The sequence below is a fragment of the Panthera pardus genome, unplaced genomic scaffold (assembly GCF_024362965.1).
Source record: "Panthera pardus isolate Hobbes unplaced genomic scaffold, ASM2436296v1 HiC_scaffold_8, whole genome shotgun sequence".
NCBI classification, from domain to species: Eukaryota; Metazoa; Chordata; class Mammalia; order Carnivora; family Felidae; genus Panthera; species Panthera pardus.
In genome coordinates, this window is record NW_026527013.1 from 124,520,140 (window position 1) to 124,534,467 (window position 14,328).

At 42.6% G+C, this 14,328-nt stretch overlaps 1 long non-coding RNA gene across 8 annotated transcripts in view; it reads left to right on the forward strand.

The window, feature by feature from the left end:
• Positions 1–852: 852 nt before the first annotated feature.
• The window catches only part of LOC109263954 (uncharacterized), an 80,815-nt gene continuing 67,339 nt past the window's right edge, over positions 853–14,328 (forward strand). The window contains exons 1-4 of one of the 8 annotated variants that reach the window (XR_002078500.2): positions 853–947; positions 4,835–5,014; positions 6,162–6,258; positions 11,295–11,601. This is a non-coding gene — a long non-coding RNA (uncharacterized LOC109263954). Of the gene's footprint in view, positions 948–4,291; positions 4,501–4,834; positions 5,015–6,161; positions 6,259–11,294; positions 11,602–14,328 lie in introns of those variants that run through there. The other 7 variants (XR_002078502.2, XR_002078506.2, XR_002078499.2 and 4 more) reach the window with 7 other exon arrangements.

The following is a 14,328-nucleotide window of genomic DNA, read 5'->3' on the forward strand; positions in this document are numbered from 1 at the left end:
ACGCTTTTGTAGCATGTATGAATTTTAGAAGTTATAAAGCAAATGTGCAAAATAAATCCTTTAATTTTTTCTAAAATAAAAATTAACTCGTTTTTTTGAACTTCCCTCTCACTGAGGTCCAGAAATGTTGTCTAATTCAATCTGATAATCGAGAGAGAAAAAAACATAGTTTCATCATATCTCTCCATCCCTCTCCCACTGTCTCTCTCTCTCACTCCTGATTGGCATCTAAGTTTCGGGGGGGGGGGGGGTTGGAGCCTCAAGGCATCAGGACAGTAGAGACACTGCGTCTTGTAGGGACTGCATTTGGTTGCAAGTAGGAGACAATGCCTTATATGACAAAGAAAGACTGGAAGTAGAAGTCCAGGGTTGATAGGGTGGTTCTGTGGCCCTAGCAAGGACCCTAGCACTGTCTACCTTTTTCCTAGCATTGTGAATTTTGTCTCCATGCGTGTCTCCTGGTCAGTGCCAGGTAGCTCCTTCACCTTCAGCATCTTGTTTCCATTCCAGAAAGAAAGAAGAGGAAGAGCAGAGGTCAAAAGGCACAGATTAGCTGCACCTTTTGGAAAAAATTTCCCAACTTCTGCTTATGTCTCAGCAGCCTGGATTGTGTCCTACCATCATTCTTAGCTTGAACAAAGTTTGACAATGTAATTTTGTGTTCTTTAACATCTCAGAACAAAACGGCTGTGTGGTACTACAGAAGAGATGATGGCTTTCATCAGGCACCCGGCCGTGTCTCTCACAGATGTCAACTGTCCACACCAGCATCCTTGGAGACACAGTTTCTCCTCAAATCCCTATGAATCATCCTGATTTCCACTGACATTTACCTTCCTTCTTCACAGATTTTATTCAGGAGACGGTGGATGGAAGGGTGACCTTACTGATTTGGGCATCTAACACCAGAGGAGACCCAAATGCTGTTTCAAAAGCTCCTCATTTGGGTAAGTGAATCCGCTGTAGCATTTAGATTACTCTCTTTTATTCTTACTCTTGGGACCTGGGCACTGTGGTAACATCTGCAATTTACTAAAGGCTGGAATAGATCTAAATCCCACAGAAAATAAATGTTTCCATCTCATGCTACTCTCTGATAAATTTCAGTGCTTAATTAACCCCGGAACCTCAACCAACACTCTGTAAATTCTCTGTCCCTGAGCAGTGGAATCTCGACAATGTCCTTTTGTTCTGGAATGTGAGTTTCTTTGGTGAAAAAGACACAAACACATCACCCCTTTTGTCCAGCTATTGAAAAGCAGGTCTCCAGATAATTTAAAGATACAATGAAGTAAGTAGCTTTTGCCTTTTGTCAAGATCAAAAGCTGATTTGAAGATGAATGAATTACGATTCATTCCTAATGACTATCAGTCAGCACATTACCCCAAACTTTCTGTGAGTTATTCTATCTGTTGTGTCAAAGGAACACTTTGGGGTCAACAAGTTTGCACTGTGTTTCATGAGTTTCTCTTGGGTTAGTGATGATTTAGGCTCCTTTAGGATTCTCTGGCAGACTGCCTTTTCAGACATCCAGCATCCTCTTCGCAGAACACTGGATGCGCAGCAACTTTGGGGAATCTTCCCTGAGACACTGGTGTCTGCAGTTCCTGGTCTGACAAAAGGGAAGACTGTCCAGGGAGTCGATAAAAAAAAAATTGTCACTCTTAGACGTCTGAAAGGAATAAGATCGCTCTGGGAGGGCTTGGGGGAGCAGTGAGGACTGGAGAGACTAGAGCAGCTACTATTCGCTCCTTTTCAGTCACAGACCTCTCCGAGAAGCTCATGAAACCTACAGATCCTCTATTCAGACACACGGCGCTCTGCAGCCCCTTTTTATGTGTGTATTCATTCAGGGGAGGCAAAGAAGGATTTAAGCTCAGGTTAACAGCCTTTACTCCAAGAAGACAATTGTTGTCCTGGCAGAAAGTGTGGCCATGCCTCTCCCATCGTGGTAGAATCTGAGGCGCAGCAAGAGGAAAGGCTGAGAAACAGCAGAAGATACAGCAGGGAGCATCGGATCCTAGCTGATTTCTTCCCACATGGCTACTCATCTTCAAAGCTGGAGATCTCAGCCCCTCCTCCGGTCCTGTCCAATCTCAGATGTATGGACCAAGCCTGGCATTTTTTCAGCTCTGTTCTTTCACTTGCGGGTCTAGATCAAGAAGCCAGGCTTTTGCCATGCTCTTATGAAACAATCCTTGCTATATATTCTATTTTCAGGCTTGGATCTCATCTTTTGCCCTTCTGAGTTTCTAGAGTCCTGTCCCCAAGATGTGAATGGGCCTTGGATGTTTTCTCACAGCCCAGCTCTAACCTTTCTGTGCCATTGGCCGTGATTACAGGCTGATTATAGTTCATATTATTTCCAGATGACTCCAGGAGAAAGTGTCAGCAATGAGTGATGGGCCTTTCTTAGGTCCTCTGGAGTTTTTCAGGTTCAAGTTCATCAATGAAATAGGTGCCCTTCAATACCTTTGTACCTTCTCTCCTTTCCTTCGTGAAACATTATTTTGTCAGATTCTATTAGATTCAAGGTCATATCTCCTGTCTTCAAGAAGTTTATGCTCTAGTGGGACAAAAAGAGAAATATAATGTGATATGCATCATAAAAGTAAGATAAACAGTGAGGAGACTGTGATACACAATGCTCAGAGGGAAAAAAATACTGGTTTTGATCCAAAGGGTCTAGGAAGTCAGGGATTTGAACAGAGTTCTGATAGATGGTGATGTTTCCTACAGGACAGGCATTCTCAATCTTCTCTTTTATAGACCTTTGAGAATCTCGTGAAATGGGAGAAAAAAAGGCTAAAAAGTTCTCTGAGAACTGTGGTAAAACTAGCTCAGAATTAGGTCCTGGATTGTGGCCACAAAATTGGAGTGACCTGTACAAGTCCTTCTTCAAGATGCATCTTGATGACTGTATCTATAAAATAGCATTGAAGGACATATGATTAGATGATAATCCACATCTCCATTTACTTTAAAATTATATCACTATATAATTCTCTGACCTAGTTCATCACTCTGGATACTTAGGTTATTTTAAAGAAATTACATATTTTCCTAACAAAAGACACAAACATAGCCCTTTTTCCTCATCCAAAAAAATCATAAAATTGTTGGGAAGTGCATGATACACACACTGGGATTTTAAAGAACCTAACATTTTACACATGTTTAAAGGGGTTCCTCAGAGTAATAAAGTCCAATCTTTACTGAGTCAATTATGTGTCAGGAAAGTTGCTAAGAGCATTATATACATTGTATCATTTAATCTTTGCATTAAGTCAGTGGATTAAATGCTATGGTTATCATTCCCATTTTACAGATGCAGAAACTGAGGCTTGGAGAGATAAAGTTACTTTCCTAATGAATCTCAGTTGGATCTGAATTTAGACATTCTGACTCTTACAGCTTAAGTACCCTATGGCTGCTGTGGCTAGTGGAGTGAGATTTCCAGTGAAGTGAGATTTTTCATCAGTGTTTTATAACGTTTCTTAGGTCACAGATACTGTGACAAATTTCATGAATTCCCAGTGTGTAAGCTTTCATCCAAAAAGACAAACACATCCACACACACACACTTACAAAAGTGCACTTGTAGATATATTTAGAATCCCAGAAACTCTTTTGAGGGCCATCGGTAGATTCAGGTTTCCCTACTGAAAGTCAAGAATGGCTGGAGCAGACTATGGAAGGGCTGGTCAAGATCAGTCAAGGACATAGATGACTCACCTCGTCTATCTTTTTGGAAGAGTAGAGGGCATGGCTGTTGGTTCAAACAGAGGTAGAGTTGGCAGAAGAGGCCCATACAAGGACGCCCCATGACAGACTGTCAGTCTGGTGAGGTTACTGACATACCATTGTACAAGGGGCAAGGACATCAGGACTCATACCGTCCATGACAGCAGGATCATCTTTCCCCAATCACTCTTTATTCGCCAGAGACCTCCTTGGCTTGTCCCAGAATACAGCACCCCCTTGGAAGTGACGTAGGCCTTTCAAAACCAATTCTAAAAAAGCGCATTCTCTCTGCTTACCCTTCCTCATGGTGAGGCAGGCAGTCAAATCCAGCTGTTGAATAACTAGCACGCGAAGGGTAAAAATTCTCAAATGGTGTGTAAAAACTCCAACTCAGTTGTGTTTTCCCACCGAAGAGAACCCCTTGGAAATCAAGACTGAAATGTATGTCACAATAACACATTTGCTGCTTCCTTTGCTGCTTCTCTTCCGGATGTTTGTGAATTTTTGTTTCACCCGGACGAGGCGGGCTTGCGAGGGAAAGGTGATGCCGTTCGTCCACTAGGGGGAGACTCGCCCACATTTATAACCTCCACTCCTTGGGGCGGCCTGCCCCTGGCTTTAGGTAAGAATTGGAACTTGATTACCGCAGCAGCTCATTTACTCCGTTTCCTTGGCTGAGCGAGGCATTTGAGTTTGATTAACAAGATTTTCTACTTAACGTTCAACTCTCATTTTCCGAAGCGCTGAGGACGGGAGTAAGGACTAGTATGCAAATAAGCTAGTGACTCCCCTGCCCCTCCCTCGAGGCGGGGAGGGGGGGGGCGCTCAGAGATGAGTGGCTCTAACTGGACCCTGGGGGTGCCCGCAGCCCGTGCCTTATTTAGGGAAAGCGCAGCTGCCGCACCGGGAGCTCCAACGTGGGCAGGGCTGCGGACCCAAAATACGCACTCTGCAGCCGGCCCTACCGGTGCCTTTTATAGCTTGTTTGCGGCCAGGCTGACTCACACAGCTAAGACAGCAAAATGTACCTGACGCGACGTCTGATGGTATTCAAATATCCCTATTTTCTTTTCTATTTTTCTCTCCCAGCTTCCGTCCCTCTCCATCACCTTTGCCAACTTACGCCTCCGCCTCCGGGCCTCGGAGCCGCCTTGGCAATGGCCAGTCCTGCGATTGGTTCCCAGCGGTGAAGGAGCTACTGACTCCGACCTTGTCTGAAGGTTACTTCTCAAGTTCGTGCATTTTCTCAGCGATGTGCATTCAAATTAGGTCTGGAAATGTGTGTCTTCTATCAAGATTTGCAACACTCATAAACACACACACCTTCGCTGAGTTTCATTTTTCTGACTTTGGAAATCATTTGAATCAGAAGAGTTTTCTTTGTTAAACCGGAAGGTGGAGGGCCTAAGTGTCATCTAACGTGTCCACCCTTCTCCTCCTTGAATTTGAATTTGTAGTGGGCCTATGCAGTTAAAGAATAGCCAGGGAGCTCAGCTATATAGATCTTTATTTTCTTTTATTACCCTTAACATGTACTATTTGATTCAGAAGAGGGACGACCATCCTTACCTGCCACTATTCTCCATATCTGGGGACACCTTCCTAATTTAATATCTACCTAAAAGCAATAAACTAATTTTTTAAAATGTTTTAAACTGAAACCAATGGTAGGTATTTTGCCTTCTAAGAAAAGAAGTATAGTGTATATTGTTGGGGGAAACAAACCCTGTCTGCTGCTACTTTTCCATTGCAGAAGAGAGGGGAGGTTGATAGGGGACAGTTCTAGGAAAATAGGAGCACTGATAAGTGTGGGTATTCAAAGGTAAGCCCTGAGCTGAGTGTGGATGTGGGGGGCAGGGAGGAGAGGAGACTGTTCCTCCACAGGATGAATTTGGGTAGTGCCCTGAAGGGAGGTGCTGTGGAGGGGGCTGGAAGAGGAGGGAATGGAGAGTGAATAACACAGTGTCTGAAAGACATAAAGAAGATACGGTCTCTAAGCTGCAAACCTCCTCCGTCTCTCCCACACCATCAGTAAAGTCCATAGGTCCAAAAGAATTCTGTTGATAATTTTTTAAGTGTGGACCAAAAAAATGTCCAAGTCTCATTTTCTTTTAAAAAAAATTTTTTTTTACATTTATTTATTTTTGAGAAACAGAGTGAGACAAAGCATGAGCGGGGAACGGGCAGAGAGAGAAGGAAACACAGAATCTGAAGCAGGCTCCAGGCTCTGAGCAAGAGGTCAGCACAGAGCCTGATGCGGGGCTCGAACCCACAAACTGTGAGATCATGACCTGAGCCGAAGTCGGACGCTCAACCGACTGAGCCACCCAGGTGTCCCCAAGTCTCATTTTCACGTGTATTCATTCTTTCCACAAATAGTTCTTGAACATCTACTATGAGGCAGATTTTATTCTAGGTGCTGGTGATACAAGGGTGAAGCTGGCAGTAGATTCCTCCCGTCTCAGTCCTCGCCTTCAGAGGGAGGAAGAGAGACAACAAACAAGTGAACAAAAGTAAGCAAGATCATTTCAGAGAGCGCTCAGTCCTGCCAAGACTCACCCAGTGGTACTGGTTACAGAGTAACTGGGGCAGGGAAGAATGTGCATGTCCCTACCCAGTCAGGAAATTGGAAACCACTCCAGGATACTGAAGCAAGGAAACTTTGATACAGAGCATTTATTCCACATTTATTGGAAGGACTGGAGGAGCAAAGGGAAGATTCTGTCCATGGGAGGCAAGGAAGAGATAGGAAGGGAGGGACAGGGAGAAGAAATGCCTTCTCCTGCGTTTGCTGGAGACATTGGCGGGGGCTTGCAGCTTTGTAGACAGCAGTCCTCAGTTCCTGCTCAGGCATCACATGTGCAAAAACCCTCAGAGGCTGTTTACCTTGGCTTCTTCGTCGGATGGGTGATAGCAGCTTCTTGTTCTTAATCTCTAGGTGCCTCCACCCAGAGGTGCCAGACTGGCTTGAAATTCTGTAGACAGCAGGTTCCTCTTCACTTTTCCACACAGCCAGATGACAATTCTAGCCTCCTCCAACATATTCCATAGGAGAAGGGGAATTTTTTGTTTCTAAAAAATAAGACCAAAGAGACTCTAGAATAAGAGACACTAGGCCATGTGAGGGGTTATCATGTTCTCTAAAAACCTGAGCATTCGATACTGATGTCTCAGGGGTCCCCAGTGAGAAGACCAGCCCCGACAATTTCTTTACACTGTATGCATCTGTTAAATAGGAAGAAGGGATGTAAGGAAGTGGAGACATCGAGGACAGACAAATACTGAATATTTTTCCACGGAGAGGAGCACAGAATAAGCCGGTAGCTGGAGCAAGACATTGGGTGAAGGGTTTTCAAGTATGAAGGGTCTGTAGTATGGTTGGAATAAGGCAGCAGGGAGGGCGAGATTGATGATGCAGGAATGAGTGGAAACTTACAGGAGCCCGCTTCTTGGGGACACGAGAAAGGCTGGGGGAGGGGGGTGGAATACACATAGCAGAATAGCTGGAAGGCGCTATGTGAAAACAAGGATTCAAGGGTGGTGGAAAATCAGAGCCAGAAGTGAAGATGACTAAGCACCCGGGAATTAGCAAACCCCTCGAGAAAGACATGGGACATTTAATAAGGTGTGGAATGATGGCTTGAGCAAATCTTCACTAGATCTTAAGGCACAGGGTGATCTGTTTCACATCATTTCTCGAATAGAGGGTTTATTCATTTCTCAAACAGAGGTGGACTATTTTAAAGCTATTTCTAACGAAAGGTTTGTCTAACCAGTGTTTTCACCTTAGCCTTCCCTTTTGCAGTTTTGTCTTTTACTCTTTTATATGCATACCTTGTGTTCTTGCCAAATTGGCCCATAGGAGGCCCTCAAGTATTTATTGAATTAATAACAAAATTGGACTTACTCTCCCTGTCCCTGCTGGAGCTCCCAGTTCCTGCAGTCCATGTTTTCCTAGATCTGCACTTTCGTTTATGCATCTTTGTACTGTTCTTTCCTCCCCCAATACCCTCTTCCCCCTCTCCCTTTTCTGCTTCTTGAAATCTTATTCCTGTTTCCTGTTCCAGCTAACATGCAACTTTGCCAAGTCCTCTTTGACTTTCTTGCTCAACTATGATATCCCTGCCCCCTTTCCTCCTGTGGAATTTTCTTTATCTGGCAGGTGTCTCTTAACATTCTGTGTCCAGGGTGATGGTTATTTGTGGAATTATGTTCCCCACTAGACTGTGAGCGCATTGAGGACAGTAACCATATTTTATTCACCTTGTTCACATTGAGCCGCCCGGCACAGCCTCTGGGAATAGGGAGTATTCAACAAATCATAGTTACGTTTTAATTTGACTTCTTTTCCCAAGTGTTAGGACTCATTAGTACACGGACAGAAACCTACTGGTGCCCTGTTGCACTGGTGCTGCCTCTTTTAGCTGTAGAACAACCTCCTAATCAGCCCAGACTACAAACAGACGGCTTCTTCTTTTCATCACTTCACTTTCATGTTTAAAGACTTTTTTTCAAATACAACCGCCTTCCTCATAGCCTCTGCAGAAAAACACAGAATGGCAAGTGCCCATGGACACAGGCACGTTCATTTGCACACCCGCACGTGTACACTTTCTCTTTACCTCCTACCAACTGAATCCTGATAAATATTGTGAATCAGTTTTTTGAAAACCAGATTCATTGTGATATAATTTGCATACATAGAACACATCATTTAGGTGACTATTTCTATGCATTTGGATAAACACATTGTACGAGTTAGGTCCTTAAGAGAAATAGAATCAGTAGGAAATCACATCGAGAGAGAGAGATGGATAGAGAAATTTATTTCAAGACATTGGCTCACACGATTGTGGGGGCTGACAAGTCCAAAGTCCACAGAAGAAGGCCAGCAGCCTGGAAATCTTGGCAGAAATCAATGCTGCAGTCTTGAGGCAGAGTTTCTTCTTCCTCAGGAAAATCCCTGTTCTGCTCCTAAAGCATTTCAACTGATTGGATTAGGCCCACCCACACTATCAGGGATAATCTCCTCTACTTAAAGTCAAATGGTTGTAGGTGTTAACCATATCTACAAAATACCTTCACAATAACACCTAAGTTAGTGTTTGACCCAATGTCTGGATACTATAGCTTAGCCAAGCCCACACATAAAAAGTACCATAGGAGGCATACAGCTCTATAATCACAACCTTAATGAAGATACGGAATAGTTCAATTATCCCAGAGAATTCCTTCATGCCTCTTTGTGGTCAATACCACCATGCCCCAGCCCTGTCAAAGCCCTGATCTGCTTTCTATCCCTGAACTTTTGTCTTCTCCGGAATACCATATAAATGCAATCACTCAATATGTGACCTTTTGAAATTTGCTTTTTCTGCTTAATATGATGTATATGAGATTCATCCACATTGGTGCATGTATCAGTAGATTGTTTCTTTTTATTGCTGAGTATATTGTCTTGTATGGAAGTACCATGATTCTAAATACGTTTTGTGGATGGGAGAGGTACGCCTCCTACATTGTTCTAAATCACACATTACCAAAGTTTGAAATTTTATAGGCATGCAAATCAAATTAAAAAGACTAGAAAGCCCTCCTAGACATAACTCAATGAGAAGTCAGTTATGAAGTACACTCCAATGCCTGCACAGGTATTTGGCCTTGAAAAAAAATAAATGATTTCATTGGCCACACAGAGTCAAAGCCAAGGTGTATTTTAAAAGCATCAGTTATCATAATCTTTTTATTGGCCATATGGCACAACAAACTATTTTAGGCTAGACTCCGTTAACTCTAATTTTCATAATGGCTAATGGCTAAGCCACAAAATCAGATCAGGGAAAGGTTGGACTCCCGAAGTAGTCATGAAGAATGCTAAAAGGTATAACACTGATGGTCAGACATGACAGATGGTCAGAAATGACAGACTTGTGTGTTTTGGAGTAGGTGTCAATCACTCTGCATAAAAAGGAAGTGTGACTTCTGTCCACTTGATCTGACATAACAAAACTCCCTAGGACCCATGCTCAAGAAGTCAAGTTGAAAGTCTATGATCTGGTCTGGTCCAGTTGGGCCAGCCCATCTGGATTTAATGGACCTCAGTCTGCTATGACTAAAATCTCTCCCTCCTCATTTATGATATTCATGACATAGGATGAAGGCTTTAAAAATTTTTTTTTTTAAAAAATAGATGGTAGGATCTGGAACAAGATTTGAATGCCTTATAAGCTCAATACCAAAGTTGACCTATTTTCCATTGTCTATTGTGGAAACAGGTAAACAAGTACAAGCAACTAATTGGACAAAGAACTAAAAAATTATTAATTGTGATAAGTCCAAAGAAGGAAGTAAATAAGGAGCTGAGGTTCAGAACATTCTAGATGGGTGAAAAGGAAGTCTTCTCTAAGACTTTTGAGAAAATACGGCAGGGGGATGAGTTTGGGGAAAGAAGTTACTGACAGAAGGAACAGCATGTGTAGAGGCCCTAACGGAGATTCAGGGTAACCGGAACAGGGTAAGCAAGCAGGTGAGGGACACAGGACAGGGTCAGAGGAGATGTCAGATCAACTGCAGCTTGTGGGCATGATAAGAAGTTTGGGTTTCTTTTAGTGAAAGGGGAAGCTTTTGGAGGGTTCCGAGAACATGGGGGTCAGATGATCCGATTCATGTTTTAAAAGGATTATTTTTGCTGCTATGGGACAGCGTTTTGCAATGAGACAGGATTGGGAGGAGAACAGCAGGATGCAGCTTGCAAAAGTCTAGGTGAGAGAAGATAGTGAGAATGGAGATAAGATGAGAGGCAGATTAGAAGATAGTTGCACTTTTGGAGACGCAAGCAGGCCCTGTTAATGGATTGTGACTAAGGAGTAGAGGTGAAGGGAGAAAACAGGCTGATTTGCAGATTTCTGGCTTGAATGATGTGGTAAGGGTTTTTGACATTTAATTAAACAGGAAAGACTGGTTCAATACTGGTGCCCGGAGCTCAACAAAGCTGAACTACTATTTGGGGATTTCAATATCACTAATATTTAAAGGTATGGGAATTGCTGAGATTACCTGGGAAGAAAGTGTGAGAGAAGAAGAGCCCCAGACAGAACGTGGAGGAAAGACAACATTTCATTCAAGTGAAGAAGAAAGAAGAGACCAAGAATACTGGGGACAGTGAGATAAAGAAACCCCAGGAAATGTGCTGGAAAGGAAGTGGAGAGAGTAGTGCTTTAAGAATAGGGGAGTCATCTGTGGGATGGAGCTCTGTTGAGGGAATAAAAGAAATAAGGGGAAGAAACTGGGCACTAATTTGGGGAATAGGAAAGCAACTGTTGACCTTGACAAGTTTTGATGGAAGGGTCATGGGTGGGACTTCAGAAACTGGGAAGCAGGGAAGCAGAAATATTGTGCATATGGACAACTTCGTTGGAAGTTTTGCTGTGGGGTCGAGCAATGGCATGTCCTCTGAGGGCAGAGGGAGCTGGGAGGGAGAATGTGGGGCTTAACAAGATGGGAGATATTAATTATAATTACAATTATTTGTGAAAAGAATGATTCCTAGTAGGTGGCACCGGTGGTGCAGGAGAGTGAAAAGACGATGCCCGAAGGAGGCAGAGGGCATGAACTTGGGGAATGCACCTGCGGCAGGAAGGGAACCATTTCCTCCACTGGGGCCGAAGGAAAGGAGAAAATGGATGCCCGTGCTTCTGATGTGGCACCTGGTAGGATGAATTAAGGACCATGGCCGGCACCTGGTAGGATGAATTAAGGACCATGGCCAGCACCTGGTAGGATGAATAAGGACCATGGCTGTTATCTGAGAGAGGAGGGGAGAAGGGAACCTGGAACACCTCAGCAAAGAGGACAAGGTAGGAAGTCATTTTTTTTTTCTTTTCTTTCTTTCTTTCTTTCTTTCTTTCTTTCTTTCTTTCTTTCTTTCTTTCTTTCTTTCTTTCTTTCTTCCTCTCTCTCTCTCTTTCTTTCTCTCTCTCTCTCTCTCTCTTCTTTCTTTCTTTCTTTCTTTCGCAAAATCCAAGCCTGGAGAAACGAAGCATATTGATCAGCACTGTTGAAGGCTCATGTGAGATATGGGCCGTGAATTTATGGTGAAACCAATTGTCTAGTCTGTAAGATTTTGTGCAGCCATAGTATCTAATTTTTTCAGCTGTTTTGTTCAGCTGTTCTGGTGTAGACACGGGAAAGGAGGATGTGGGGTTCAGGTAGGATTGGTGTTTTATTAGGTAGATAAAAAGGAAGGAGAATGAAGGAACGGGATAAGGTTGGAAATGATGAGCCACAGATTCTAGGTTGGACACTGTGGGAAATAAAGCCAAAGCAGTGGCTAAAGAACAGTGAGGAAATGATGGCACTTATTATTCTACTTGGGTAATATCTGCAGCCTAGGAAGCAAAATGAAAGCTGGAGATTTCAGGTTTAAGAGGTCACATTGCCATGCTAAGAGAACAGGGACCACTGCTGTAAGAAATTTATAAGCTTTTAACAACCTCCTGTTAGAAGTGGTCATGAGCTGACTCTTTCTCTGTAACTTACTCATAGCTTCAGGGAAGAAGAGCCCTGTGTTTGTATTTGGGACAGCAAGGCAGGGGAAACCTGGGGAGAATGTGCATAACAGTGGTGAAGCCCTAAGGGATAGACCAAGGTGGGGTGGGCAGCTTCCTTGAGGAAGAGAGGAATGCCCAGGGCCTGAGAAGGATCCTGGGTCTCAAAGCAGTTGGGTGGAAAATTCCAAGTAAACTTCTCCCACAAGGAACCTGAGACCCTGTGATGGAGGTCTGATTTTGTTATCGTTAAATGTGGATTAAATTAACTCAGTTATATTTAAATAACTCCAGCAATCTCCTCAGGAGCACCTAATGAATGGTATTCGTTTCCCTATTAGAAAGGCAGCATGTCATATTGAAAAAAAGAATGAAATTTAGGGGCAGATGTATCTACCCTTGATTCTTGACCTTGCCACTATTTGGCCATGTGTTCTTGAGCAAATTGTGCCACTTCTCTGAATTTCAGTTCTCTGATCTATAAAGCAAGGCTGATAATAGTGCTTATTCATATATTTATTCTAAGGCATAAGTAATTAAGGTAAGGAAACAATTTTGAAAGTTGCAAAAGTATGTGCAACGTTAGTGTAGTAGGAATGAATACTAGTCCACAAATATAGATGTGTAAGGAAAATTGTGTTTCATAATTTTCCTTTATATCATTTGTTTAAGTTTAAAAAAATTAATATTTTATTTTATTTTATTTTATTTTATTTTATTTTAATTCCAGTTTAGTTAACATACAGTGTTGTTAGTTTTGAGTGTACAATACAGGGATTCAGCAATTCTGTATGTTACTTAGTGCTCATCATGGTAAGTGTACTCTTAATCCTCTTACCCTATTTTGCCCATCCCCTCACCCACCTCCCCTGTGGTAACCAGTTTGTTCTCTATAGTTAAGACTCGGTTTTGGGGGGTGTCTTTTCTTCCTTTGTTCATTTGTTTTGTCTCTTAAATTCCACATATGAGTGCAGTCCTATGGTATTTGCCTTTCTCTGACTGACTTATTTCACTTAACATTATACTCTCTAGCTCCATCCATGTTGTTGCGAATGGCAAGATTTCATTATTTTTTGGCTGAGTAATACTCCATTGTGTATATTCCTTGCATCACTTCAATTCTGAATCTGAGCTCCACCCACCCCTGAAAGTGCTCAAAATTCAACTTTGACATTATTCAACTGCCATGTCCTCCTACTACCTCCTAATATTCAAGGTTCTTGGTGTTTCCCATGACACCACAACATTGCTTTGGTAGATAGCCCCCACCGGTTACTACAGAGACACCACATGACTCCATCAAGCCCAGCATCGTCTATGGCAAAATTGGTGAGGTCAGCCTTCGCAGATGGACTATGTAGCCATCCTTGCAGAGAGACTCCTACAAGGGAGAAATCCCAGGCCTACTTGAGGGAAGGGGCCTCTTTTCCTCCTCAACCTTGGGCGATTTTTCTTCTCTTTCCTTGCCCTCAAAACGAAAACAAAAACAAAAACAAAAATAAAAATCTTTCAATCACTATACTCTCCTTCTGGGACACTTAATGTTATTTTCTCAAAGGGCTTTGGCTTTTACAAGTTTGGGAAAAACCATTACTTGGGAGTCTCTTTGCTTTCAGCTCTACCAAAATTCCTAACATGGGGATATCCCAAAGGACCTGGATACCTCTGTGAAAAGAATTAAGAGGAGAAAGTAGAAAAAAGACAACCAAAGCTCTTTTAATAAATTATATTCTGTAGTGGTTATTTTTATTAATTTATATGCAATCTTGGCATGGCGATCTTGTTGGATAGTTTGCCTCATTAAGGGACTAGCCAATTCAAGAACTTGGAAAACATTGACTTTAGGAGTAAATGAGATATACATGAAAATTTTAATTCTTTCAAGGAAGATGCTATCTAAATACCAGGCACCGAATGAATAGGAAATATTGGCCCATTTGATAATGCAGGTACTACCTTCTCTTAACTGGGAAAAGTATCCATAACTAGGCACCATTTAGGAGATCCGTACATATTAACTGAACACACAAATGGACA